This window comes from Lontra canadensis, unplaced genomic scaffold (assembly GCF_010015895.1).
Source record: "Lontra canadensis isolate GAN:19392208 unplaced genomic scaffold, GSC_riverotter_1.0 scaffold39, whole genome shotgun sequence".
Classification (NCBI taxonomy): Eukaryota; Metazoa; Chordata; class Mammalia; order Carnivora; family Mustelidae; genus Lontra; species Lontra canadensis.
This window is the reverse complement of record NW_022631033.1, coordinates 14,203,027-14,229,955: the sequence shown is the minus strand read 5'-3', so window position 1 is coordinate 14,229,955 and position 26,929 is coordinate 14,203,027. Positions and strand designations below refer to the sequence as shown.

The 26,929-nt window shown below is 44.5% G+C and overlaps 1 long non-coding RNA gene across 1 annotated transcript; it reads right to left on the bottom strand.

Annotated features, from left to right (window-relative positions):
- Positions 1–793: 793 nt before the first annotated feature.
- Positions 794–26,929, bottom strand: LOC116874869. The gene is made up of 3 exons (XR_004384079.1): positions 26,864–26,929; positions 1,581–1,676; positions 794–903 (listed from the first exon to the last, which is right to left on the bottom strand). It is a non-coding gene; the product is annotated as an uncharacterized LOC116874869 (long non-coding RNA).

Genomic DNA, 26,929 nt, shown 5'->3' with positions numbered 1-26,929 from the left:
ATATTATCGAGAAACTGAAAAGACAACCTATATGCTGGGAGAAAATATTTGCAAATCATGTAAGGAACTTGTATCCAGAGTATATAGATAATCTTCAAAACTTAATGGCAAAAAGATAAGTAGCCCAATTAGAAAATCAGCAAAAGACATGAAGTGATATTTCACCAATGAGGATATACATGTATCAGGAAAGCACATGAAAAGAGGTTCAACATCATTAACTACCAGGAAAATGCAAATTAAAACCACAATGAGCTACCATTATAAAACTCTCAGAATGGCTAAAATTAAAAATAGTGACAACACCAAATGCTGGTGAAGATGCAGAGAAATCGTATCACTCATACACTGCTGGTGGAAATGTAAAATGGTACGGTCACCCTGGGAAACAGTTTGGCAGTTTCTTATGAAAGTAAATATGTGGTTACCGTATGACCCAGCAAACTGCATTCTTTATGTCAGAGCGATGAAAACTCAAGTCACATAAAAATCTGTACATAAATGTTCATAGAGGCTTTCTTCACAATAGTCAAAGACAAAGCAGCTCACGCAGTGCCCTTCACCAGGGGAATGACTGAACAAACTGTACGACATCTGTACCATGGACTACTGCTCAGGGATAAAAACACATGAACCACTGATCCATGTAGCAGCTTGGATGATTTTCCAGAGAATTATGCGAAGTGAAAAAAAGGCCAATCTCCAAAGGTCACATACTCTGTGATTCCATTATGTGACATTCTTGAAATAACAAAATTACGGGAATGGAGCTCAGATTAGTGGTTGGCAGAGGTTAGGAACGGTGGCAAGAGGTAGCTGGATATGGTTATAAAGAACCATACTAGACATCCTTGCAGGAATGAAAACTGTTCAGATTTTGATTGTGGTCTTTGGTCCCCAAACCTGCACAGGTGATAAAAATGCATAGAACTAAGTACACACGCACATGCACGCACATGCACGTGCGCACGCACGTGCACACACACACACACACACACACACGCATAAAATAAGAAATCTGAGTAAGATTGATAGATTGTATCAATGTCCACAACCTGGTTGTGATATGCTAAGATAGGTTCCCATTGGGAGAAACTGGGCAAGTGTACAGGTCTTTTCTTACACAAACCTGTGAATCTACAATCATCTCAATAAAAATTTCAGCTAAAAAAAGACAAAGGCATATAGTACACCTGAAACTAATATATTGTTATACCTCAATTCTTTAAAAAGACAAATGATTTTATTTTTTTAAAGATTTTATGTATTTATTTGAGAAGGGGAGAGCAAGAGAGCATGCACGAGCTGGGGGAGGGGCAGAGGGAGAAGGTGGCTCCCCACTGTGCAGACAGCCTGATACGGGATTTGATCCCAGGACCCTGGGATCATGGCCTAAGCCAAAGGCCAATGCTTAACCAACTGAGCCACCCAGATGCCCCAAGGCAAGTGACTTTAGTAGATATTTTTGCCAAGAAGATGTACAAATGGCCAATAGGCACATGAGATGTTCAACACCATTAGTCATTAGGGAAAAACACACTGTCAAAACGACAAAACCACAGTGAGATACCATTTCTTACTTTCTCAGTGGTTCTGGTGGGAAAGGCAGATAGCAGGACGTGATGTTGTGGGTGAGGACAAATCCGAGCCATGGGGTTGCCACTTCAGGAAACAGCCTAGAGGTATTTCAAAAAATGAAATACAGACTTACATGAGATGAGCAAGTCCATGTCTAGCTCTCTACCCCCAAAGAAAGGAAAACATACACCCACACAAAGACCTGTACAGAGTGGTCATAGCAGCATGATTCTTAACAGCCAGAGTGGCAACAGTGTAAGTGTCCAAGAACTGATAAATGGAGAACAAAATGTTGTGTATCCATGCAATGGAATACTACTTGACAATAAAAAGGAATGATGTATTAAGTCATGCGAAAAACTGGGAGAACCTCAAAGCCATGGTGAAGCAAGCTAGACACAAAATACCACTAACTGCATGTTTTTATTTGCATGAAATGTCCAAAAAACAGAACATTATAGAAGCAAAAAAGTAGAAAAATAGTTCCCTAGGGCTGGAACAGATGTGGGGAATGACTGTTAATGGGCAGGAAGTTTCTTTTTGGGGGTGATGGAAATGTTCTAAAATCAGATTGTGTAGGGGCACCTGGGTGGTTCAGTGGGTTAAGCCTCTGCCTTTGGCTCAGGTCACGATCTCAGGGTCCTGGGATCAAGCCCCTCGTTGAGCTCTCTGCTCAGCAGGGAGCCTGCCTCCGCCCTCCCCACCCCCCCCGCCTGCCTCTCTGCCTACTTGTGATCTCTCTCTCTCTGTCAAACAAATAAATAAAATCTTTTTAAAAAATAAATAAGGGGCGCCTGGGTGGCTCAGTGGGTTAAAGCCTCTGCCTTCAGATTGGGTCATGATCCCAGGGTCCTGGAATCGAGCCCCGCATCAGGCTCTCTGCTCAGCAGGGAGCCTGCTTCCTCCTCTCTCTCTGCCTGCCTCTCTGCCTACTTGTGATCTCCGTCTGTCAAATAAATAAATAAAATATTTTAAAAATAAAAAAATAAAAAATAGAAAATAAAATAAAATCAGATTGTGGTAGTAAGGGTACATCTCTTTAAATATACTGAAATTCTTTGAACTGTATACCTAACACAAGTGAATGTTATGCTATGTAAACTGTATCTTAATAAAGCAATTAAAATGAAAAAACAAACCAAAAATAATCAACTAAACAAATACAGTGCATTCTCAGAACATATTTTAATAGTCTGTAAGTTTGACTTGAAACTGTGGAATATTTAAACCTGTGGTAAGTGGGTCTCAGTTTGTGTTAGGGACAGCCTGTCATTGTCACTAGTGAGACGAGGCACTCAGTGCTGCATTCATACTAGGAACCAAGCCCTGAGACCTGGGTGACTAGCTTGAGGAACACACCAAAGAGAGAGGGGGAAATCTGTGGGGATTTAGAAAGTTCTCGTCGTGCTGATGGAAGCTGCCTTAAGCCTTACCCCTTCAAAGTGCTTATGGTTCTCTTCACTCTGTGCTTCTGCTAGTCACTGAGAACAAATTTCAGTTTATTTCCGCGTTTCCACCAGAAGGCTCCCATCACTGATCCTCTCCTAGCCCCGACTTCAATGCATTTTATTTAGTGAAGTTCATGGACGAAAGTTCTCTAGCCACAGCTCCTAACTCCTACAATTCAATTTATGGTCCCTTTTATTTATCCTTTTCCCCTTTAAGCCTCCCCTGATAGATTCCATGGATAAATTAAAGAACAACATAATGAAAATAAAAATAAACTTACAGAGTCATAATTTTGATATAATTCAGCATCTATGCAGAATCGCCTACCACCTAATATCACCCCAGAGTACAGGCCAGGGAACGTATTATCGCTGAACAAAAGCAATGATGCTGTGGTCAGACCAGCCCAAGCACTGCATTCCCAGAAAGGGAAAATGCTTCTACGCTTTGTCATGCATTAATTAAGAGCTCAGTGCTCTTGCGTATGTCTTTGCTCGGTGGCCCAAGGATCTAAGTGATTACCACCTGGATTTGATGAGTCAGACTCTAAATATTAAAACATCCCCCCAGGCAATGTCTGTTGCTCAGATCTGCCCTTTTGTGGCTAGAGACGCTAACCGTTTGGGAGGCTCAGGTCCCCAGGCTCTTACCCAGCCCAACAGCCCTCCTCTGCTGAGATCGGCCTTCACAGAGGTTGGTTCAGCCCCAAGGAGAAACCCACAGAAATCTGCAGGCACAGCATATGGAGAAACTTTTAGGGACTGGGCTGTGGGCAAGCTACCTGCTGGATTGTCTCCGTTTCCCCTTCAGACTCCGTTTCCCCTTCTCCATCTTCCTCTCTCCTGCTCTCCCCCAGGAGACGTGGGCTGGACGGACTGCACCAACGGGGCTCCCTTGCCCTCTTACTTCCAGGTAGATCTGGCTGATGAGCAGAAATTGACAAGGCATGGGGGACCAGGTGGAGAGAGACAATGGGGTATTTATTTCCCAGCTGTCCCTGGTCAGACACCCGGGTTGTCCACAGATGGTCCCCTACCCAAGAATAACCGTTCCTCTCCAGGGCCCTGTTCTATAATGGTGGGTCTTACTGGACTAGCAACCACTTCCATAGCTTGTTGCTCAGGCCTAGGGGAGTGGCAGGGTCCCTGCTGCGGCTAGCCCCTGGGTGCGTCCCTACCACTTGTTAGATTCCCATAACCCTACCCACTCCTTCGTTGACATTCCCTTCATAAAACTTTCTTCAGTCACTGCTTTTGAGAGTGCTTTTCATGATCCAAGCAGCTGATAGGAGTTACCATTGGGGAGGAGAATTAGGAGGAATTGATCAACAGTTTAACATTTTATTTTATCCTGCTCTATAGTTTTTTAATATATTTAAAAGTGAGTAGGTGTTTCTTTAATAGTGTAAATACACACACGTGCGGGCATGCGCAGAAGGGTACCTCTTTTTTGTAGCATGCTTCCCATTCAAACATTTGCAGAGCTTTTCAGTACTTCACCAGCTGTGGTGAAGGAAGCGTGAGCCCGCATCTCTACCACAGTGACATGTTAGCATCCAGCCCGCGATGTGCGCTCCCAAGGTGCTTAGAAGGCCCACGCACCTTTCCAACACCAGGCGCCTTCTGAATCTGAGACCTTATTTCAAGTCTGGGATGTGGGCAATTTTACACAGAGCCCTTTCAAAACTCCTAGCCGGAGAGAACAAAAGGCACAGGTTTGTGTGTGGTACACAGCGAGCTCATCTGCTCACTGATCCTAAAGAGATAAAACTGTTTTATTTTTGCTTTTGCTTTGTCTAACCAACTATTTGTGCTTTGATCAAAAGTACAGGGATAAGTCAACTTCCCAGCCTCAGATTTTAGCTAACAGCTTAACCTGAAGCTATTATAACTCCAGCCTCATTTAACTGGACTTGAAGGCCCATCGATGAAATGGATTTAAATCCGAGAACCTCGTACTGCTAGCCTGTGCTTGGAGGTCCCTCTGGGTTGCTATCTCATGGCCAGTGAACTTGAGCTGACCCATGGCTTCCTTCTGGTTCCCCAACAAGGGGAAATTCTTCTCATGATTTCCTTCATTCTCGTTAGGATTTTTCTACCTCTACCTTCTCCAATTTCCATTTTTAATTTGCTTTTGCTTCCTAAGTTCACTTTTTTCCTCGGTGAAGAAGCTTAGTTCCCAAAAGTCATGAGAAACTTTGTAGTTCCAAAACGAGACCCAGAAAAGGCATCAACCAATCAAATCAAATGGTAGAAATATTGGTTGAGTTAGTTGTTTGGAATCAAGATGATTCCTTCTCACAGACCACAGTCGCCATAACCACACACACACACACACACACACGTTCCAGAAACACCAGTATACAAACACTAAATGTAAAGGAGATATAATCCCCATTCGCAGACCGTATGTCCAATTAGAGGCCCAGGAATAACATGTTCTATACATTTGTGGCTCGTCTGTCTCAGTACATTTTTTCTTGCACCCCCAGATGTGTGAGAAATATAGTTCTACTCTTCAACTCACACCTTCTATCTTTCAAGCCATCTCTACACCATTACCATTTCATCAGAGTGGGAGAAGCTAACTCTCATTCAATCCTTTATCTGAGGTTGTATCTCGGCTTTGGGTGGTGGTAGTAGGGGTCTCACATCAGGCCAAGGTGTCCAGAGGGGGAGAAGAGTCAGTCGGGCCCTCGCTGTCCTCAGTCCACACTGGCATCCACGTAGACATGCATTGCCTGCCTGGTCCTTAGTATTTGGTCTACACACGTGCTCAAAGAGATAGTTGCCTTCCATTCTGCTCACTCCTTCAAGTTTTAGGGTCCTCTCCCTGAATCCTGGGGCCCTTGCGGATACCCAAAAATCATCCTGCTACCTTCCCATAGCTACCTCTTCTCCAGAATCTGGTGGCCTCCTGGGGCCCGAGGAAGGCAGGGAACACGTACTCTCTCGACCCTCAGACACACAAGCCTGTCTGCAGTTTTGTGGCTGTACCAAACCATGATCAGAGAAGCAGATGCTGAGCGCGTCCTCCTGGAACCCACCAACATCTTCACAGTTACTGCCTTCTATCACTTTTATTCTGCTCTTACTAAGCAAAACTTGTTCTTTTAATTTTTTTTTAAGATTTTACTTATTCATTTGAGAGAGAAAGCACAAGCAGGAAGAGAGGCAGAGGGAGAAGCAGGCTCCCTGTCAAGCCAGGAGCCCAACCTGGAGCCTGATCCCAAGACCTGGAGATCATGACCTGAGCTGAAGGCAGCAGCCCAAATGACTGAGCCACCCAGGCTCCCCTCTTGCATTTTTTTTTTTTCCTGGCAAAAGTAAAAAAAAGTTTGTTTGTTTGTTTTTACTGGAGGTCAAATTGAATGCTGAGAGGAGCAGGAGGTTTGCACAGACGAGAGATGTCCCAGGACCTATTCAGCACGGCAAGACCTTCTGCAGGATATATTGTGCCACCACTGGATCCATTTAAAAGAGAAAAAAAAAAGAGAGAGAGAGAAAAAAAAAAGAGAGAGAGAGAAATATAATAATTGTACTTTTAACTATCACTTTCATAAGACTTTGGAAATTAAATCTCATTTAAATCTATTTCAACTTATGGTTTAAAAAATTGGGAGTATCATCAACCTGATCATTTACAAGGGTTCCCTGGTCTTCCAAAATCTTTCGGCGGGGGGTGTTTGACCAAAGTTTGAAGGCCAGCTACTCCAGAAACTAAAAGAAGACTTGCATTTGAAATGGATCTTGAAAAGTGAGTTGAACATTGTAGGGGAGATGTGTTGGGGAAGGGAGGTCGGGTAGAGAACTGCCCTCCAGAGTCAGAGAAATGAAAATGCAGGCATATTTGTGAAGCTGTGGGGAGCTGGTGTAACTGGAGTGCACAGGGAGGGCCTGATCTCTCCCTCATTGATGAGCCTAGACTTATTTTTAGGCAAAAAGGAGAAATGAGTAAGTTTGATGAAGATCAACCCTTGGCCAATACTGAGAGGACACTGGTTGAAACTTCTGGAAACTTAACGTCCAGAATACAAAGAACTCCTACAATTAAACAATAACAACAAAACCCGACTTAAAAATGAGTAGATTTAGGGGCGCCTGGGTGGCTCAGCCAGGACCTACAATCAGTGTAGGTTGTGATCTCAGGGTCCTGGGATCAAGCCCCGTGTCAGGCTCCTTGCTCATTGGGGAGTCTACTTCCCCCTCTCCCTCTGTCCCCGCACCCCACTCACGTGCTCTCTCATTTTCAAATAAATAAATGAAATCATATATATATATTCATATACACATATACACATATACATGTGTATATATGTGTGTGTGTGTGTGTGTGTGTGTGTATGTAATGTATTATTTAAACTGTAAAATACATTTTAAAAATTGTGGTAAAATACATGTAACATAAATTCACCATTTTCATCACCTTAAAGCACATGGTTCAATGGCATTAAGTCTGTTCATAGTGTCGTGCGGCCAACACTGTCATTTAGCTCCAGAACTTTCATCATCTTCCCAAACTCCACACTCTGGCGTCCTTGTTATGTATGTTTTAAATGGAAATATACATTTTAAAAATTTTCTGGAATCTTAAACCTCTTCCTTTGGAGACTAGAAAAGACCTGCTCAGGCTGCACACAGAGTCTGAGCTCATGCTGAATTGATCGCCTTTGTCCTTTGTTAAAACCAGCCACACCGTGGCTGCTCCTGGGGCGGGCTGCCCGCCACACCCATGGTCCTCTCTCGGTCCTGGTGTTTCCCTCCACCTGGCGTCTTACACCCTCCATCCCTCTGACTCCAGCACAGGGCTCAATATACACTGTCTGGAAAAAAAATCCCTATTTTCTGTCCCCAAGAATGGGTCATTAGCTCCTCAAATATCCCCTTGGCCTACGTTCCAGGCTGCTTAAGCCTCTGTCCTAACTGCATTGAAGTCTGTTTCCTCTCTTCCTCCGGTGCTTGCCAAACGCTCTCACTCTTGAAAAACAAATCATAAAATGAAGTAAAAACAAACCCAACTCCGCCTTATCCCATGTGCAGTTAAACCTCACTCCACCAAGTTCAAGTTTAGATCCTTGTAAGCTGATGGCCTCTGGTCCTCTGTTCCACAAATGCTACCGTGTGTCCGTATGTCCGCTGAGGGGCAGGGATGGAGTTTGACAAAGGCAAAGAAGACCCGAGTCCAGCCATTGTGACATCTGTGGCTCAGTGGGGGAGCAAATAAATAAACAGGAAGCGACAGCCTAGACAGAAAATGCAACCGTGGGAGTAAGTAGGGCGTGGGAGGGCAGCTGGGGCTGGGGGTGAGGGGTACCCAACCCAGTTGAAGAGAAGGGCACCCCAGAAGGAGGAACCCTCAGGGGAGAAGCTTACAGCAGAGACAGGGGCTGACCCCCCTGGGGTAAGCAGGTGTGTGTCCCCAAGATCCCACAGTCGCCGCCTCATCTGTTTCCTACAAAGTGCTCTGGCTCTTTCTTACGGGTTGACAGCCCCCAGTTAGGTTTTTCAACTTTTTCTGTTCAAAACTTCAAAAGAACCAATACAAGAAGAGCAGTGCCCCATCTTTTGAGCTGTAACTCCTTGGAGAGACCTGGCTTTCAGGACATCCTACGCCCTGTGTCATCCCCCTCCCCTCCCATTTCCCTCTTTTCTTAGCACTAGGCACAGTGGCACTGAGCAGAATATGCGTTATGGGAAAGCAACTTGAAGGTTCTAAAATCCGATCCAAATGGTGGGTGTGAATCATCATGATTCATAATCGGATGTTTGGTACAGAGGAAAGTGCAGAGGCTGAGATCCCACGAACTCTGGGTCTAGTTCCTTCCTCTGACTCCGTGCCCCGGAGTAAATTCTGAAGGTCTCTGCAGTGTATGTAGGCATTTTCCTGCCCTTACATTCCATATTCTTAGACACGTGCTCACCCCCAAGCACATGAGCACACTCACACACACACACACACACACACACACACACATATGTGTGGACAGGTGATACAAATGTGGGAATATTTTTACATTTTTTGATCCAAATTGTAGGTTTCTGGATGACCACTATACTATTCTTTAAATTTTTCTCAATGTTTGAAACTTTCGTAACAAAAATTTAGAAAACAAAATTCCTACCCTCCAGCCATGTTCTGTCTGTGACCTGTGACTTCCCTCAGTTCTGGGCACCCTTCTTGGTCCCAGGCAATTTCGTACCACCCCTTCCTCCGATATCAAAATCTGCTCAAAAATGGATAGTTACCCGTTATCACCTCTTCTTCATTTCGGGCATATTTATGCTAAGTTCTTACTTTTTAAAAAAGAGCATTCACGTGTTATCTCTAACTGTGACATAAAGGTTTTGTGTCTTCTTTAAAGGAGTTCAGGATGAGCGAGTGTGAGGATGGGAGGGCCGGGGATGCTGTCTTCCCAGAGCCCCATAAAGCACACTGTCAGGGCTATGTCTGCCTGTCTACACCCACACCTGCACAGCACGGTATCCCCCTTGAAGCCACATGTCTCAAGTGGGTCCTGCTGTAAATTGGCTACCTTGCTGTCCCCTTAGTCCTCTAGACCACCGACAGCTCATTTGGAAAATAAGATGATTACACCAGCTGGGGACGGGACTAGCTCCCCGGGCTATTCATTAATCATGTGGATGCTGTGGCCCCGCTATGGAGTCATCAACATACGAAGCACTGTTGGGTTCTCTGCACAACTCTCTTGAGCTACGGTGCATGGATGTTTATGACAAAACAGGGTGGACTGTGTCCACACAATGGAGCGTCTCTCCCACGCCTCCTTTCCTCCCCTTCCCACACCCCCTCCTCTCCGTCCATTATTCACAACGTGAGCTGGACCTTATCAGCCCAAAGGGAATGGCTCTCCTGCCTCTGCTGACCTGTGAGCCTCAGGCAAGAGAACTCAGAAGAAGGCGGAGTGGATTCAAAATCCAGAAGCATTTTCTTTTTTGGTCATCCTTTAAAATGAAACAAAGCGGCTCATCTCTTTCTCATTACATTCGACTACATTTTATAATCCACAGCGCCTTGGCTGCAGTTGAGACATTTTCTTGTTGTTCAGAGCTCTCTTTCTTGATGTTTTTTTGGGGGGAAAAGCTTCGTAAAAGCATATTTCAGGCTAAAAATATAAATACTTTCCTTTAGGAAGTCACCGCTCCCTTCCCCTCACATATTTGAGGAAATACTGCAGATATAACTGTGGTGATGTTAAAAAGGAAACCAAACCACAAAACAAATTCCCTAACAATGTTTTCACGGGAACCAATAAGAGCCCATGGTCCAAATGATGGGAGGTGGGTGGGGGCCTCTTTCCCCTCCATGTCACTGGAGGCCTTCCGTTCTCTGTGGGCCGAATGTTAAATAAATCTAAACGAGAGTCAACAAAGGTCCTTTTCATTCTGGGACATACAAAAATGCAGGGCCTAGTCCTGAAGTTTCAAGTCTCGGAGACCTTCTGTCGGCTGAGTGAGCTACAGGAATTTAATAATTCTGGGGAATGATCCTTGTGCAGAGACGATGGAAGCCCAGAGCTGCCCCTGACCAGCTTCAGCAGTGACCCCTCTTTCTTCCCCGACTGCTGTCCTGCCCCAACTTGTCCGGATTATGGGATTATCAGAACACCAGCACTCAGGCTGGGGTGGGGCCAGGAGTCCTTGAAGGAGCCCTGACTGTTTTCTCTTTTCTTCAGCACCTTTCAAAGACTGGAAAAAGCAACTGAGAAAAGCTTTCTTTCCGAACTGGTGTGGCTCAGGCCACAGGTACACACACCTTGCTCTCACCATCGAAGGCGTTACGTCCACGCAACAAGAAGTTACAGGTGCCGGCTGAATGCACGCTATGGACAGCTGAGCCAGCACGCAAAAATAAGATTCAGGCTATCTAGCAGTTTGATGTCCACATGGAAATCACCATCAATGAGTTACAGAACAGTCTGAATGCAATAAACTGCTAAAAATCTGTGATATGACCCGAAAGACGTGTGCAGTCTGAGCTGAGTGTCGGGGGTAATGCTTTACACGGAACAAACAAAAGGGAGTAGCAGTTATTGCCATGGGCTTTGATGGCCAACTGCCCTGGTCCAGAACTTGGATCCGGTGCTTATTAGCTGTGGGGCCTAGGGCAAGACACTTAACCCATTTCTGCCTTAGTGTCTTCGTCTGTAAAATGGAGGTAATACAAGCACTGACCTCAGAAGGTTGTAATAAGGAATACACACACACCAACACACCCATGTGCATATATATACATATACATGTATATATACAGGTATTTACTCTTTAATCCATTTTCACACCAGAGTGCACCCTGCATGACAACAGGAAATACTGATTCTTTGCTGCTAGGGTGACTGTCTTGTGTCGACTTAGCTAAATTGCACCTGCGTTTCCAGCGTTCTCTTCCCTGCATCTTCCTGGGTCATGGATCTGCGGCCACACCCTGTCTCGTGCCTGCTGCTTCTCCAATTCCCACCAGATCTCTTCCTTTGGTTTCTCTGAGTCCTGTGCCAGGCATGCGCCAGCTCCATGGTGCAGACCACCAGCCTCTCCCGCAGGGTCCCTGTGCCATCAGGGTTAGAGGCAGTGACAGATGGAGAGGCTCTGGTTTCTTCTCGTGGGTCACAGTCTGCCTTGGGGATCCCATTTCTAGTCTTTCTTCCTCACTAGTTGGTCTTAAATGATAAAGACTGGAGGATCATCAGCCGATGGAGAGGCAACAGCCTTGCACAGAGGTCCCTGGCAGCTTCTACAATAGTGCAAGGTCTAGTTCCTAAAATAAATCCATTATTCTGCATCACTGAGAGTGACTTGGCTTCTCTGATCCCGGACTTATAAGGAAATGGTGTCAGACATGGTTCCAAAAGATGTGTTCTCTGACCCAGTTCTAGGCTCTCTGAAATTGGTTCTCTGATCTGACTCAATGTAAAGGCATTAATAACTCAGAATCATTAATAATAACTGATAATGGGGTCTGTGAGTTGCACAGCAGAAATTACTTTAATGATTACCTGCCGTCAAATGTCTACAGCAAATAAAGCTTTGGGTGACAAAGTTGCTTCTTCCACAAAAAACTTCATATATAATAGAGTTGTTTGGTTTCATTCTGGAGAACTTGGGGGAGAAAATGATGCACTTAGGGTTTTAAATTCCCAACTCAAGGTCTGATGAAAGGACGAGAAATTTGTGCTTGCCCTAAAACCGAACATTTTCCCAGGAGCCACAGGGCCAAGATTTCTGAAAACCAGGCCCAAAGTCCAATCCAGTTGAATGGCCAACCTTACAGGATCTTTTTTTACTAAAATTAAGGAAGTGATTGGAAAGGAGTGGGACCCTAAAAATTGGGAAGGGGACATATAGGCAGAGTCAACACCTGGGGACCTTGAGTCCCCAAATTCTGCCAAGTCTTCTTTGCCAGTAGAAGAAATTCTTTCTCCCATGTCTGCGGAAGTTTTCATCCTTGTGCCTGAAGATCCTGAAATGGGTCTCTTCCAAGGCTTTACACCAGAGACTGGTGACCTTCCTCAGGGTGAACTTTGATAGAGTTCAATAGATAGAATCTATTGATTCTAGACCAGATTCAAATTCCAGCAGGTACAACATATGACCTATGAGGTTGCCATACACACCAGAACTACAAGATTTTACCAATTTACAGCAACAGAAACTTGGGGAGCATGCTTGGGAATCCAACAAACGTGTTGGGTCATAGTGGAAGGAATATGATGCTGAATTGGGCTGGATTGCTTATATAAACGTATAATAATGTGTTACATTACATGTAACATGTAATAAAAACATGTAATAAATGTAAACATGTAATAAAAACATGTAAACATGTAATAATATAATAATGTGTGTTACATCCTGATCCAATGTGTTAGCTCAGTGGTGGGGAGTGGCTCTCACAGTCTCCTTATTTGCTTGGCTGAAACCTAGTAACTTGGTTATCTGGACCCAAAGATAGTGACACTGAAACGTTAAGGAACTAGCAAAGAGAAAGGTTCTGGTACAGAATGAATAGAAAATGGGAAATGGTAGGACCCATTTCAAATATATTCAGTCTTTAGGAATGAAGGAAAGGAGTGGATTATCTTCTTACTCATGTCTAAGAGATCCAGCCCCTGTGAAGTTCATGTTTGCTTTTTACACTAATTCCAAATGAGAATATCATGGATCATTTTTTCTCAGCCTCGGGTACCATTGCGACGGGCAAATAATCTTGCCCACCAAAGTCTGGGAGGGGTGGTTACTTTCAAGGAGAGATTCCAATTAAGTCATTCAGCCATGCAAGCACAGAAGCTTTCTTCTCTCTCCAATTGTTCCCTCCCCATGGTAGCAGTCCCTTTGGTTGGGTCTACAGAGCCTTCTCTCCAGTTCCAAGGGCTACAGATCCACCAATTCTGTGACCACAGTCAGGACTCCAATGTCCTATCTTTTTGTATTAAGAAATTTTGAACTTCTTCATTTGTATTATGGCTTGAATTAACACGGCTGGGGCCAGAGTCCAACAGACCCCACGAGCCAGCGCTAGACAAGGAGGGAAAGAGGAGATGCCAGCATTCCATGCCAGCCCTCGGGGGCTCAGCACGCACCCTGCTCCTGTCCCCAGAAACCCTACAGTCCTGGAGAGTTTCAGCAGAAAGAACCCTCACGAATCTAAGGCATAAAGTTAGCTGCCTGCATTTTTCTTCTTTTAAGCAGATCCAATCCCCAAATACTCTTTGTGCTCTTAAATTCTGCTTCTTATTTGGAAAAAAAAAAATACACACTCTTTTTCTTTTCTTTTCTTTTCTTTTGAAAATTCTTTCTTATATAACGACCTTAGCCCTTAAAAGGAAATTTTTAAAAAGAAAACAATTGTGCAATGTCCTCTCAGCAATCTAGATCCCAATATGTGACCCAAATGAATGATTTCTTAAAACTCTGGGTGTAAGTAGGAAGAGGAAAAGTGTTCTGAAAATCATTGCCCACTGCTGAGATCACGAGTAACATCCACAGATGCTGTTTTCACTTATGCTTCCAGGAAATCATTCAAGGGACAAGACTGGTCTCCTTCTCTGAACTGACGTGGAACTTGTCAATTTGATTGAATTTTAATATCTTTTAATCTGTAATTTAAATTTTTGCTTAGAAAATTTTGTCCTTAAAAAAAAGAAAAGAAAATTTTGTCCTTTATCTCACCAATACCAGCAGGAAAGTTGAGCTATCACAGTGTAAGGGGTTAACTCAACACCAATTACTTATTAAAAACATGTAATCAAAAATCTAAGGTTTGGGGGCGCCTGAGAGGCTCAGTTGTTAGGATCTGCCTTTGGCTCAGGTCATGATCTCAGGGTGCTGGGATGAAGCCCCACGCTGGGCTCCCAGCTCAGTGGGAAGCCTACTTCTCCCTCTTCCCACTCCTCCTGCTTGTGTTCCCTCTTTCGCTGTCTCTCTTTCTCTCTCTGTCAAATAAATAAAATACTAAAAAAAAAAAAATTGAAGGTTTGGTTAAATGCTGCACCATGTAAAGGAACATATTTGAATTTTGATTTATAAAATTATTAAATTCAGAGAAATGTATTGCAATTTTATGTTTTCTCAATTGTAAGATAAGAAAAATAATATTGTCTGCTGTTACCACTGCCTAAGAACCTAAACAGAGTTTTGCAGGCACAATTAGTTAATAATTGCTATTTTGATTTATACCACTGTAGTAATTTTATGCTAGATTTTCCAGTATCAAAGCAGGGGTAGAGACATTTTTTAAAGATGACCATTATGCAAGTGCAAACTTAAACAATTCTGCTTACTAGGATTTGCAACCTGAGACATCCCTTTAAAACAAATCCAAAACATCCAAAGAACGTATATATGTGAGCAAGGGTGAGTGTGTGTGTGTGTTTGATATATACACACATATTACCTTTTCTCACAGGTGCTGCCTTCACATCCTTCCATAAGCATGACAATAGTTATAGCAAATCTCACTATATATAGTAAATGTGGTAAAATAATTTTTCATCTAAGTGAACAAGTCAAAATTTTTAGACCCACACTCCTGAAGTTCCCCTAAAGTGTGTCTAATTCAATGGTAAGATTCATGAAATGTAAATATTAGTACGTTCTTTTTTTTTAATGATTTTATTTATTTATTTGACAGACAGAGATCACAAGTAGGCAGAGAGGCAGGCAGAGAGTGAGAGGGGGAAGCAGGCTTCCCACTAAGCAGAGAGCCCGATGGGCGGCTCAATCCCAGAACCCTGGAATCATGACCTGAGCCGAAGGCAGAGGCTTTAACCCACTGAGCCACCCAGCTGCCCCTAGTACATTCTTTTTTTTGAAGATTTTATTTATTTATTTATTTGAGAGAGAGAGCAAGCAAGACAGCTACAATTCTATTTTAAAAAATGATTATCATTAAATTAAGAAGTTCTTTGTCTTGGTTAATTGTTGAGAATTGTGGTGCTCAAAAGATGTAGGTGTCCCCATAAATCTCATTTAAATGACATCTCATGAACTATTTCTTCTTACTCTTCCTAGTGAGTGGTGCTTTCTGAGACATTTAATCTAATCCTAAGTAGGGTTGCCAAATAAAATACAGGACATCCAGTTAAATGTGAATTTCAAATAAATAATGAAAATGTTTTCGGTAAAAATATGTCCCAAATGTTGCAGAGCATATACTTACCCTAAATTTATTTTCATAGTTTATCTGAAATTCAGATTTAACTTGCCGTCCTATATTACTAAGAACCTTATTAAGCTTTATTAAGATACTTGTGTATCATAAAATTCCACCACTTTAAGTATATAAGGCAATGGGTTTTACTATATTCACAGAGTTGTGCAGCCATTATCACAATCTGATTTTAAAACATGGTATCACCCTAAAAAGAAACCCTGTAACCATTATCAGTCCCTCCCCATCCCCAGGGCCCTCTTATTCTGCAGTCCTGGGCAACCACGAATTTACTTTCTGTCTTTATAGATTTGCCCATTCTGGACATCTGACCTACATGGGCTCACCCAACATGTGGTCTTCTGTGAATAGCTTCTTTCACTTAGCCTGATTTCAACGTCCATCCGTGTTGGAGCATATCACCAATGCACCTGTATTTTTATTGCTTAATCTGGCAATGTTAATCATAAGGCAATATGGACTAGAACCATTTTGCCCAGGATAAGGTGAAAAACTGTTCTTTACTACCAGACTCCCATCCAAACTGATCCGTGGAGCTACTCTGTCAAATTCTCCCATCTCCTTTGGACTCGCGGAATTTACCATTCTGGATCTGGAGACCTGGGGTCAAAAAAAACCAGGCTCAAGGTAACAGGATTGGGGCAGTTACTGAAGAAGTTGCCAGGGGCCCGGAGTACAGGATGGAGAAGATTCTGGTGCTCTAGCTGGTGGTCAAAAGGGCCTGAGCTGGTCATCACACAAATACAAGGGGAGTGGGGGGTCAGAGCTGGGTGTCTGCTTTCCACACCTCTGGGCCTTTGAAGATGTCTTCTGTCCTTTCTTTTTAGCTCTCCCCTGGATGATGGTTATTACCAGATTGTCCCTCTGTGAGATTTGAGAAGAAGGATAAATAACACAAGGGAGTTAACCCACAAGTTGAAGGGCGGGCTAGGCCTGCCAGGGATAGCGAGCAGTCTTGGGACAGGCGGAAGAATAGGATTTGAAAACAGTCCTACCGTGCAAGTCTGAAGGGCCCGATTTCACATCTGCTGACGCTGCTCTTCTCGAACCTCCCAGATCCCACTCCCAACCTACCCCAGCCCTGATTCCTACCATCGCCTATGATAGCCACCTGCAAGGAGGTAGTGATTGAAGACTCCAGGCCCTGCCTTTGACCCTGAGAATCCCTTACATTCATGGCCTCGAGAACTCCAGGCTGTGCGTGGTAAACCATCGCTCCAAGATTTTCCTATTAGGACTGTGGAGGAGGAAGCATTAAAACTTCACCAAACAACTTAGCCAGATGATTACTTTATTCTGTTCCTTCCTTGGGCAATGTTACTCTTTGTCTTCCTCAGAATTAGAGAACTGTATTTGCTTCATTTGGACAGGTGTCTGGAGAAGTTACATGACTGCTCCTGAGGGTGAGTGAGAGGACCCGTCTCCTCAGGGATCGAGCGGCAAGCTCAATGCCCCCCTCTGCCTTGCGTGACAGGATGCTCTGTGCATGCCTGATGGAATCCAGGACACCGTCCTATGCCCTCCTCTTGTAAAATATGTATTTCCAACTTGATGTATCTTTCAGCTTAAGCCTTCATCAAAGCTGTAGCCAGCATCCAGAACTCCCCCAGAGGGCCTCACTTGAACACTTCTCTCTCCCACAGAGAAAGGAACCTGCTCTCACCCCACAGCACATGCTCAACTGGCGGAGTGAATTTTTATCACATTAAAAGAAGAAAAAAAAACCCACCGACCATCGTTCTCCAGAAACTCTTGCAAAAAGGTCAGCTTTAATGCAAGGCTTATCAAAAGCATTTCAAAGGGGGCGCCTGGGTGGCTCAGTGGGTTAAAGCCTCTGCCTTCGGCTCAGGTCATGATCCCAGTGTCCTGGGATCGAGCCCCACATCAGGCTCTCTGCTCCGCGGGGAGCCTGCTTCCTCCTCTCTCTCTCTGCCTGCCTCTCTCTTCCTACTTGTGATCACTGTCAAATGAATAAATAAAATCTTTAAAAAAAAAAAAAAAGCATTTCAAGGAATCCAGGGTTGGGTTAACTTGTTCCAAAACTTTAGTTTCTTTAGGTGTTTTTTTTTTTTTTTGAAGTTCCCAATCCCCTTCAAATTCCAAATATTTACGGTTCCCCCAAGAGTGGGCTGTCACCCTTTGCCGCACAATAGCCCTGAGGCGTCATTCTTGACTGTCAGGATTCTAGAAGGAGATGAAAGAATGATAAATAGAAGCCACTGTGGGTGAGTTTGTCTAAAGGGCGGGAGGTGCCTTTTGGGCTATGGGAGAGCGATCGGTGGGCCAAGGAGCCCGGAGCCTCCAGAAAGACAGGCTATCCCGCTCCCGGCTCCCCGCCGCCGCTGGGCCCTCAGCCTGCGTCCCCCCCACACCCCCAGACCAGCTCAGTGGAGGGAAGACTTGCATTTCCCAGTTAGACCTCATCGTGTTCGCTAATCAACAACAGCGAAACATGACGAGATGATGTGCACACGGCATGTATAAAAACAACATAAAACTACCCGACAAATGAGAAACGTGTAAGAAACAAAACCCAGAGCCACCAGATGAGCCATGAGCTTCACGGGCTCGTCCTGGGCCCAGCAACTTCTGAACAGATCTCCCTCGAGGGACCTCTCGGGGGCGTCGGTCAGTGTCATCAAGCTGTGCATCGGGCGCCACGCACGGGACAGGCCTCCGGCGTGAGCGAGGGAGCACGGCATGATGACACCGCGCCCTCGGCTGAGAACACCCAACGCGTTTCCTGCAGCTGCCCATGATGCGCTCGTTCTCTCAAAATAAAAATTGCAATTTAAAAACAAATTACCGAATTCCAAGATTTTAAAGAGCCGCGTGTCCTTGCAAATAGAATGAACACTCAAAGCGGAAATTCCCCAGGAAGATAAGGGCTCACCAGGGTCTCCCCTCGGCCGTAAGGCTACGTCTTCGGGGGCTCAATGACCCAAATCCAGAAGAGCATTTTAGCTGTGGCTCCTTTACTGGGCAGGTCTTTTGATGTGGGGTAACTGGAAGGACTCCCCCTCAGCACCCCAGTACAACACTATACTTCCTCTGTATCTCTATGTGTACCCATGAACACACGTGTCCACATATACCTACTTACACCCACATACACATACATACATACATATACACACACACGTATCCTCTGTCCAGCTCTTTACTAAAATTAATCCATCTAATTCACCCCTGGATTTCTTTTAGCTTGAAATCCCAGGATCCTGTGTTGCATTAGTCAGTATCTGGCTGAACCCAGAGGAGACAGACCCCAGGACAGGACTATGCTTTTAGAAATGGGACGTTCTGGAGCATAGGGTGCTGCTAAGGGAGGGAGCTCCAGTGGGGGACCCGTGGCAGCGACAGGACTATCAGACAGGTGGAGGACTCGGACGGGAGCTGCAGAGGAAGCAAAGTCAAAGTTGGCCATGTTTTATCCAGAGCCAGCCCTATACCTGCAAAACCGGATTTAATGGCAAACCATCTAAAAATCTGTTCATTGAAAAGAGTCCACAGACCCTCGCCTCTGAAGAAACGACTGCAGGACACCATGGGGTCAGTATTTGAGCTTTCATTGTAATGCCTAGAAAAATCTCCATTTACACAGTCAGTTTTCTCCTACCCTGGAGTTAAGCTTTTGACTTCTTTGTTAAATCTGGGCAGAAAAGGGGCCGGAGGTTAATGGGCTGGGGAACCCAGGGCTCTGTGATACAGGGACCGCACATTCCTTTATCACTTGAGCTTCTACACAGTATCAGACTGAGTAAATAGAGTCACACCCCACTCGTGGGCAATCCTAGTATATAGCAAATGCCTCAGTGGGAGCCAGGAAAGCAGAAGAGGGCCTCATGATGGCGTGGAAATTAGAGGCATCAGAAAACAATGTCTGGGGTTGACAGAAAGGGACAAATGGACAGACGGACAGACAGGGCACTGTGCAACCGTTTTTATTAACCTGCAAAGCAGGCAGCCCACCTTTTGTACCATATATTGGAGGAAACCAAAGTCTTCTAAAGAAATCAATGAATAAAACTTGCATGCTTCAAGACTTTGCTTTGAACAAGTGCACTGAGCCATGATGAGTGATGCAAGCCTGGTTTGGGGGGAAGGTAGGAAGGAGAGACTCAACACAGAAAAGAAGGGCCAGACACAGGGATGTTGCAAAGAGGAGGTGTGCCCTGGAGGGCTGGGACAGGGTCTCAGCTCTTGGCTGTGAGGCCAAAATGTTATCAGCTGACCTCTAATTACAAGGAAGAGGAAATCAATGTCAACACCCAGAACTGTTTATATTCCTGTCTGAATGAGCTATCATCTTGTCTCACTGAGTCCAAGCTTTCTCGACCATCTCTGAGTGAGGAAACCTCTAGCTTTCTGGTTTACCTCTGTGTGTGCTGCATGTGACATCTGCATGTAATACACTTTATTCAAAGGAATGTCCTTGGCCTGTTATTAAGACTATTTAAGGCTACATTGGACAGTTACAGGAAACTTGGAGTTGGGGCTTTCTAACTCACAGAAATTAGAAATGACAGAGAATTCATTTACCCAAACACAAATGCTAACATCGGCAAGAAGTGGCAGGTAATAACTATAGAAGGAAAGAAAAAAAGATAAACTCTCCAGGGCCAACCCAAGTGCCACAGAGCACAACAGACTTCACCATCATCACAGAGCCATCGCGACACACATTTGATAGCCGAAGTCAGCCCAAAGAAAGCACAGTTGGAATCTGATTTAAAATGCTGAAAATTAAGCAAAGGGAGTTTTAAAATATTTTGTCCAAAGGGATTAAAGAAAAACAGGAATTTTATTATCTCCAGCAAGTTGTCAAGGGATGTGGACGGTTGAGGTCTCCACTGGTTGAATAGATAAATTCTTGTCCACCCAGAATCAGGAAATACGACCTTACTTTGAAATAGTGTATTTGGTATTTGGTGAGTGGTAAGTGAAATGTACTTGGCTTTGAACTAGTCTCTGAAGTTGGACAATGGGTACAGAGGCAGTGCCATATTATTCTGATTTTTTGGTAAAGTATTTTTAGTGTAAAAAGGGCGTCTAAACTCTTAGTGACTTCTATAAACAGTAAAATAATCACAATTAATTTCTCTTCTATTTTTGCATTTTGCTGCCTGTTTTTCCTGGGGGCAAAAGTGCCTCCTTGGAAGAGATTATTTTATTATCTTTCATTCTGCTCTGCCCGGGACGAATATGCTGGGGTAACACTGGTCACAGCTCTGTAGAATGTGCTACCTAGGAGGAATTTAACCTAAGTTAGGAAACGGTCAGGACTTGACTTGCCTTTTTCTATTTGTAACACGATTTGGCAGAGGTCCTAGACCTTAACACAGTTTAATGTTTAAGGGCACTCAATTCAGCCAACGCTAAGAAAACCATTCCACCAGTTAGTAGCTGGGCCTGTCTTCTACACAACCCTGCAGTGCGTTCCATTCCATCCAAGGGGCAGAGCAGAGATGAATGGGAACTGTGTGTAAGAGGGAGGGGCTCCCTTCCTGTGCAGATGCTCTTGATTCATAGCAGTCTGGTCATTCATCTCTGGGTCAAGCACAAATCCCATGGGGACAGGGAGGAATGGGGTGGGGAAGCCCAAGAAATAGCCGCTCTTTACTTCCCTGGACAGGGCAATGGATCTACTCAGGTTTCCCATCCCACCCCTGGGGAAGACAAGAAAGTAAGAAACCTGTTGGATGTTTCCGGTCATCTCAGCCGCGAGTCCTACCTGCCTGTGAACGGAGACTGTCATGAGTCGTTCATGAGCTCATTTAACAGGTATTTATTGACACAACTATGTGTCAGGCGCTCTTTCAGGCCAGTTCAGGTACGTCGGTGATAAAATATACCAAGACGCCTGCCCTCATGGGTCTTACAGGAATGCAGACGATGCAGATAATCAACTATAAACATAATCAAGGAGTAAATGCTCTAGAAAAAGAAATAGAGCAGGTTGTGACTGAGGGTCTGGGGCATTAGTTTTGCTTTTTTAAATTAATTTAAATTTTTTCAGTGTTCCTGCCATTTTAAATAGCAGGTCAGAGGGGGGCTCTCTGAGAAAGCAACATTTAAGCAGAGTTGAGGTAGAAGAGGAGGTTGGATTTCAGCTAGTTGGAGAGACAGTGTTTCAGGCACAAAGAAGAGAAGGGAAGGGAAGGGGAGGGGAGGAAAGGGGAGAGGAAGGAGGGGAAAGAAGAGCTAATTCCAATATTCCGCAGCAGGAGCACACTCCAGTTCAATGAATGTCAAGACAGCATGCGGAGCACGGTGAACAGGGGCTCGAGTAGCAGGAGAGGAGATCAATAGTAGGTGATGTCTGGCCTTGGAGAAACTTCTAGGTCACTGCGTGCACTTGGCCTTTCCTCTGAATGAAAGAGGAACCACTGGAGAGATCGGGCAGAAGAGTGTCAAGGTCTGAGAGCTTCTCTGGGCTTGTTCTGGCTGCCGTGTCAATCCTAGACCATTGAGGTGGGAAGATATGCAGAGGATATTGTGATGATCCCAGTGGCTGGAGACAGTCACAGCAGTGGGGTGGTGAGAAGGGATCAGATTCGGGGTAGAACTGAAGTGACCTGTCCGAGATCATACAACGACTTGGCGGCAGAGCCAGGTGAGAACCCGTCTTTCACATATCATGATCGAGCTCCTGCTTACTGAACGACCCCTCCCCTCAGTTCTCCCGGAATCCTACCACGCTCTACAAATGCAGGTTTTTGCTTGGGGTTGTTGATTGTCTCGGAACTATCAGTGCATTTTAGCATACATCTTGCTGTCTCCTGGGAAATGGTTTGGGGCAAGAAGCCAGTATGTCAGCTCTCTGCTCTCTGCTAGCTACTCATCTGGTGATTTCTAGACAACTGTTACAAAACTTCTGGGGCATTCTCTGCTTTGCAAAGGAATGCCTAGTAACAGGATACCAGTGCGCCAACTGGAAGCACCCCATGGGGATTCCGTATGGAGACATTCTGCCATGCGGAAGATAAACATCTGCTCCTGCCCCACGGCTGCCCAAGGAAGAGGCAGAGGAGCCACCACTGTAATTACAACCATGATGCTTCCCTCGTACCCAGAAGGTTTCTGAGGACTTGGTGACTCTGATCTACTGCTTGGCAACATTTGCACTGAGTCGGTTCTCTTCCGATTTCCAATCCTGTCTATCTGGCCAGGAAGAATTCTCAAAGCAGATACTCTGTTTCATCTTGGCTTTTAGACTCTAAAAGGCAGACCTCAATTTAGATCTCTGACCTAAGGACTGACGCCAAGGGACCCAAAGAGTTACAAAGCCTGAACTAAACCAGACTTCAGTCTTGCCACAACTTCCTAAATGGAGCCTTTCAGCAAGACCACTAGAATGTTAGCGCCAGAAAGGGATGTTTGATTCACTGATGTGTCTCCAGCTCCTAGGACCATCCTTGACACACTGGGACTGGCAAATATTTATTGCATATAGATGGGTAAACGTCAGATTTACTCTTTGGAAATGTTTATCTCCCAGTCCTTCAGATTTCTTTTTCTTGTCCTTTCTTATTTCTTGTCCTTTCTCCTTCCCCTCCTTCTCCTCCTCCTTCGTCTCCTGTCTCATTTTTATACGTATACTTGAGAACTCCTCCCTCACCCCACCCCTGCCCATTTGTCATTTTCCTCCTACCATTCTAGTCATTCATTAAAAATTGGCCCGTCCGAAAGACAACTTAAATCACAAGCCACACTCAGGTATGACTCCTGGAAGCTTCCCAACAAAGTCTTGAAGCATTTAGGAGGAGACACCAGAACCCAAACGATTCCAAATGTGCTCTTTTCATTGCCAGTTCCATATAAATTTGAGATTGACTGGAACATATGGTCACGTGTATTTGTGATACCAGTGGTTTTTGTCAACACATGACAATGAAAAGTCTTTTCAGACAGTACAAAGGTCTTTCCCTTTGCAGCAATCCTTCTCTCACCAAGTTGTGTTTCTAATGGCCCAAGCCCCACTGAAAACTCTAGATGGTGTCTTCTAACTCAAGTCAAGTGATCTATATTGATGTGATACACATTTGCCAAAATATGCTTAAGTTGAAAACCTAGTAGGTTGTCAAAGTCTAGGATAGCATGCAGATCTCCGACCTCTCAGGGATTAAGGGTCCAAATATTTCGCTGAATGGCTTCATGAGTCATCCTCACACTGAAACAATGTCTCTCTCCAGCTTCTCCAGTTCTGTCAGTGGTACTGCACTCTTGTGGACACAAGCTCCAAACCAGGAAGCAGGGCAGCGGGGGTTCCTCCACATCGTAACTCAGGAATACCAGAAAGGTGTCTTCCCTTTGCCTCAACCTCTCCAAGCAGATTCCTCCTCGTTTGCTGACAACTGAAATTTCATAATTTATTGTCTTGGCTTAAATCCAGGAGAAGGGAAAAGATGTGAATTTCTTTTCGAGCGCTGTGTGCCAGCTACGATCTTATTCATTCTCCGTATCAATCTTATGCCTCAGACCCTTTTACATACTAGGGAACTGTAGCACAGAAACGCTGAGTGATTTTTTTTCAGGGTCACAAAGCAGGTACATGGAAGAGATTATTGCTGAACCCAAGCTGGGCTGACACCAGAATCTGATTTATCTAGTACCCTAGGCTAATATCTAAGTGAGCCTAGCACTGTATTAAATATTTGTCTTATTAGATATATATTATCAGAGTCAGTAAGTTTATCAGGGTACAACCTGATGAAGGTCCCCCCCCATGCCTCTGTACCGAATAAACCCCTCACCCCAGTGCCAGTGGTCCTCAGTCAGTGACTTCCTTGCCCCTAGGGAAGGATAACCCTACACTGACTCCCAGAACTCCCCACTGGCATTAAGCTCCAGGTGTCCACAAAGAGATGTGCTCTATAATACACCTTGTATTGGCTGCCATTCTGTTCCTTTCTCAGTTCCCAATCTACCCATAGATGTTTCTTGGTATCCTTTCCAAAATAAACTCCTTGCACTTGAATACTTTTCTCAGGGTTCTAAGGGTCTGCCTCTTTGGAACCCAAACTAAGGCAGTTGGTACCTGTCCTAAATAGAGATTTTTCAGGGGAAGAATTACCAGACTTTGTGATCATCAAACATTGGCAGGAACAGAAGAACCCGTCAGCTCTCATTTGCTCCCAAATAGTCTTAATTAAATCAGCCATTTATTCCTTATCTCATGAGCTACAGCCAGGGAGATAAAGTCATATATGTGTCCATAAACATGTATCATTCCAGTTCTAGGGAAGAGGGATCAAGCAGGGACAAAATGCCCTGTCCTTATGGAGGTTATAGTCTAAGGGTTGCAAGGAGATTTTTAAAAAGAACCAACTAGATCCCCTGGAATTAAATAATACATATCTCAAGTATTTTTCAATGTATAGGGTCCCTCTTCTCCTACCACTTGCTTTGTTCTTTAAAATTTTTCTGTTGGAGGAGCTTTTGTCCTCCCAAATTACCTATAGCCTGGATTTTGCTGCTTAGGTCCTTGTAGTGGCAATTAATACCTCACTGTATTTTCTGAAAATTGGTGATTCCATCTAGAAGCATGATCAGAATCAGGTTCAAGTTTTGGGCAACCTGATTTCATAGAATTGTTACTTCCATCAGGAGGCATACAGTATCACCTTGACTCTCTCTGTGTGATAACAGAAGCTATTGATAATCATTACCAAGAGTCATTATTAGCTAGGATACTTCCACGAAGGAAAATTATTCCATCAGCTATGTGGTTACTCTTAAGTAACCATGTTCATGTAAAGACAGCAAAATACACAATTTTTTTTTCTTTGTCAGTTCTCAAAATAAGACGATTCTTTAACATCTTCCAACATGGCCCACGAAGTTTATTTGTTTCTTTTGAGTGTCACTGTGAATTTATGGATCCATTGGGAGCCCTTCGGATTGGCTCCAAGGTCATTCCGGCATGATGCTAGCAGTATTTGGTTATTCCCTGGTTTCTGGTACAAAAATGTTCTGAACTCATCTTTACATTTCTTGTCTTCAGACATGGAATCAGCAAATTCTGCCTTTTAATTCCATTCTTAGCAGGAAATATACATTTAAAAACATTCTGCCTGCTGAGTAAATAAACCCTAGTTCAACTCCAACAAGTAATACTAGGTGTTGACCCATCACTTCCCAGGATGTAAGTTTCTGAACGCAGCCAGGTGGACTTCCTGGGTGCTCTGGTTAGGAGAGCTTTCTCCCTCCTGACTAAATGAACAAGGCAGCTGACCTCAGTTTTGGATTCTCTCTCCCCTCTGCCCAGTTCAGTAACTGAGTAACGAACAACCGGTTTTTAACTTCGGTATTCTGTCCATATAACTTTTCTTAGTCATGTGCAAGGACAGCACAGGTGACACACTTTTGAGCATCTGGTCACCTCCTGGCCATTTATGGCAGTGTCCAACTCCCTCCTGGAGCCCTGCACCAGGCACTAGAGAGCAAAGAGGTGAACAGTAAAGAGCTCCTGTCTAGCCAGGGGACAGAATGCGTCCTCTAAAGAGTCACAAGGTGGACAGTATGTACAGGAAATGCTAGAGGATTCTGGAGGACTATGGGAGGACCCTGATGGCTATGGAGGAGGTAGTAAGGCAGCTGAAGGGCTTCTGTGGTAGAGATGATGCTCTGTCTACTGTGTGCATTTCCTGGGCACCCAGGAAGGCACCCATTTCCTTACTTCCTCTGGCCACTGGAACGTATGTGTGCATGTTCCAGGTTTGGCTTTCGAGAGGGAAAATAATGACCCCCTCAAAAACGTATCTTTGTGTCCTTATCTTGTTGGTTTCCCTCCCTTCATACTCTGCCCCCTCAGAGCCCCTCCAGCCAGGCCTATGCCTCTGGGCAGCATGCTTCTGAAGTGGGTGTCTGTAGTCACGGTTCACAAGCAGACAGACATACCTGTGACTTAGAGTTGAGTAGAATGTTCCTTGTCTCGGACACCTGACAATTCTTTCAGCCATAGGGAATTTCGGGGTTACACTGAGACACGTAGAACATTTTATCTTCTCCCAAATCATATTACCAAAGATTCACCTACTAATTCTGTGAGTGTAACTTCTCAGAGAGAAAGAGAGAGTTCTGGGTGGGGATATGAACTGCTTAACCATATCCTCATCCTAGAACATGATGCAGCCTTCACAAACCTTACCTCCAGGGTGACTGTCGTGGGTCACTAAGGAGCAAGGTCATGTCCAGGATCCATCCACTGTCTTCC